The sequence below is a fragment of the Arachis ipaensis genome, chromosome B6 (assembly GCF_059453495.1).
Source record: "Arachis ipaensis isolate K30076 ecotype BB chromosome B6, ASM5945349v1, whole genome shotgun sequence".
NCBI lineage: Eukaryota > Viridiplantae > Streptophyta > Magnoliopsida > Fabales > Fabaceae > Arachis > Arachis ipaensis.
In genome coordinates this window covers 53,648,282-53,651,115 of record NC_142441.1, presented here as the reverse complement: position 1 = coordinate 53,651,115, position 2,834 = coordinate 53,648,282, and the positions used below count along the sequence as shown (strand labels likewise).

The window sequence follows — 2,834 nt, the reverse complement described above, 5'->3', positions numbered from 1 at the left end:
TACCTCTGGGATTCCTTAATCAGAGTCTTCGTGGTATAAGTTAGAATCCATGGACGGCCATTCTTGAGATTCGGAAAGTCTAAACCTTGTCTGTGGTATTCCGAGTAGGATCTGGGAAGGGATGGCTGCGACGAGCTTCAAACTCGCGAGTGCTGGGTGTAGTGACAGACGCAAAAGGATCAATGGATCCTATTCCAGTATGATCGAAAACCGACAGATGATTAGCCATGCAGTGACAGCGCATTGGACCATTTTCACTGAGAGGACAGGGTGTATCCATTGACAACAGTGATGCCTAACATACAGCTTGCCATAGAAAGGAGTATGAATGATTGGATGAAGATAATAGGAAAGCAGAGGTTCAGGAGGAACGAACGCATCTCTATACGCTTATCTGAAATTCTCACCAATGAATTACATAAGTATCAGTATCTTTATTTTATATTTTATTTATCTTTTAATTATTAAATCTCTATAATCAATTGAATCCGCCTGACTGAGCTTTACAAGGTGACCATAGCTTGCTTCAAGCCGACAATCTCCGTGGGATCGACCCTTACTCACGTAAGGTTTATTACTTGGACGACCCAGTGCACTTGCTGGTTAGTTGTGCGAAGTTGTGACAAAGAATTAAGATTATGAACGTGCGTATTGAGTTTTTAGAGCCGTTACCAAGGAATGGAACCGTCACGATTTCTGCGCACCAAGTTTTTGGCACCATTGCCGGGGATTGTTTGAGTTTGGACAACTGACGGTTCATCTTGTTGCTCAGATTAGGTAATCTTCTTTTTGTTTTATTTTCAAAAATTTTAAAAAAAAATTTATAAAATCATAAAATCAAAAATATTTTGTGTTTCTTGTTTGAGTCTAGAGTCAAGTTTTAAGTTTGGTGTCAATTGCATCTTTTTAATTTTCTAAAAAAAAAATTATTTTCGAAAATTTTATGCATTGCATTCTTCATGATCTTCAAGTTGTTCTTGGCCAGTCTTCTTGTTTGATCTTCATATTTTATTTTTTTGTGTCTTTTCTTGGTTTTCATATGCATTCTTGAAACATTAATGCCTAAAGAATAAAAATTTTTAAGTTTGGTGTCTTGCATGTTTTCTTTTCCTAAAAACTTTTCAAAAATAAGTTCTTGATGTTCATCTTGACATTCAAAGTGTTCTTGGTGTTCATCTTGACATTCATAGTGTTCTTGCATGCATCACATGTTTTGATCCAAAATTTTCATGCATTGAGTCTTTTTGATGTTTTTCTCTTTCATCATTAAAAATTCAAAATAATCAAAAAAATATCTTTCCCTTATTCTATCATAAAATTTCGAAAATTTGGGTTGACTTTTTCAAAAAGTTTTCAAAATTAGTTGTTTCTTATGAGTCAAATCAAATTTTCATTTTAAAAACTCTATCTTTTTCAAATTTTTTTCAAAAAAATCAAATCTTTTTCATTTTTCTTTCATAATTTTCGAAAATTTCAAATTGATTTTTAAAAATCTTTTTCTTATTTCTATTTCATATTTTCGAATTTAATACTAACAATTAATGTGATTGATTCAAAAATATTAAGTTGTTACTTGCCTATTGAGAAAGGTTCAATCTTTAAATTTTAAAATCATATCTTTTAGTTTCTTGTTAGTCAAGTAATCAACTTTAATTTTCAAAATCAAATCTTTTTAAATTTCTTTTTCAAATCTTTTTCAAAATAAATTTCAATCACATCTTTTTCAAAATCAATTTCAAAATCTTTTCTAACTTCTTATCTTTTCAAATTTGATTTTCAAATCTTTTTCAATTAACCACTTAACTTTTTGAATGATTCTTATCTTTTTCAAAATTACCTAACTAATTCTCTCTCTCTAATTTTCGAAATTCCCTTCCCTCTTTTTCAAAATTCATTTTTTAACTAATTGTTTTAATTTTTAATTTAATTTGATTTCAATTTTAATTTTCAAAATTTAACTTTAAATTTTATTTTAATTTAATTAATTTTCAAAATTCCCTCTCTCTCATCTCCTTCTATTTATTTATTCATCTACTAACACTTCTCTTCCACCCAAAATTCGAACCCCATCTTCCTCTCCGTGTTCGAATTTTACCTCTTCTCCTTCTTACATTCTTCTCTTCTTATACTTGCATAAAGAATCTCTATACTGTGACATAGAGGATTCCATATTTTCTTTTCTGTTTTCTTCTTTTTCATATGAGCAGGAACAAGGATAAGAACATTCTTGTTAAGGTTGATCCTGAACCTGAAAGGACTCTAAAGAAGAAGGTAAGGGAAGCTAAAGCACAACTCTCTGGAGAAAATCTGACAGAAATTTTCGAAAAAGAAGGAGACATGGCCAAAAATAATAACAATACAAGGAAGATGCTTGGTGATTTTACTGCACCAAATTCCAATTTACATGGAAGAAGTATCTCAATTCCTTCCATTGGAGCAAACAACTTTGAGCTTAAACCTCAATTAGTTTCTTTGATGCAACAGAACTGCAAGTTTCATGGACTTCCATCTGAAGATCCTTTTCAATTCTTAACTGAATTCTTGCAGATCTGTGATACTGTTAAGACCAATGGGGTTGATCCCGAGGTCTACAGGCTTATGCTTTTCCCATTTTCTGTAAGAGACAGAGCTAGAATATGGTTGGACTCTCAACTTAAGGATAGCCTGAACTCTTGGGATAAGCTGGTCATGATTTTCTTAGCCAAGTTCTTTCCTCCTCAAAAGCTTAGTAAGCTTAGAGTGGATGTTCAAACCTTCAAACAGAAAGAAGGTGGATCCCTCTATGAAGCTTGGGAGAGATACAAGGAACTGACCAAAAAGTGTCCTTATGACAT

At 32.1% G+C, this 2,834-nt stretch overlaps 1 non-coding gene across 1 annotated transcript; it reads right to left on the bottom strand.

Annotated features, from left to right (window-relative positions):
- Positions 1-2,730: 2,730 nt before the first annotated feature.
- On the bottom strand, positions 2,731-2,834 carry LOC148555607 (small nucleolar RNA R71). Its single transcript, XR_015886527.1, has one exon. It is a non-coding gene; the product is annotated as a small nucleolar RNA R71 (small nucleolar RNA).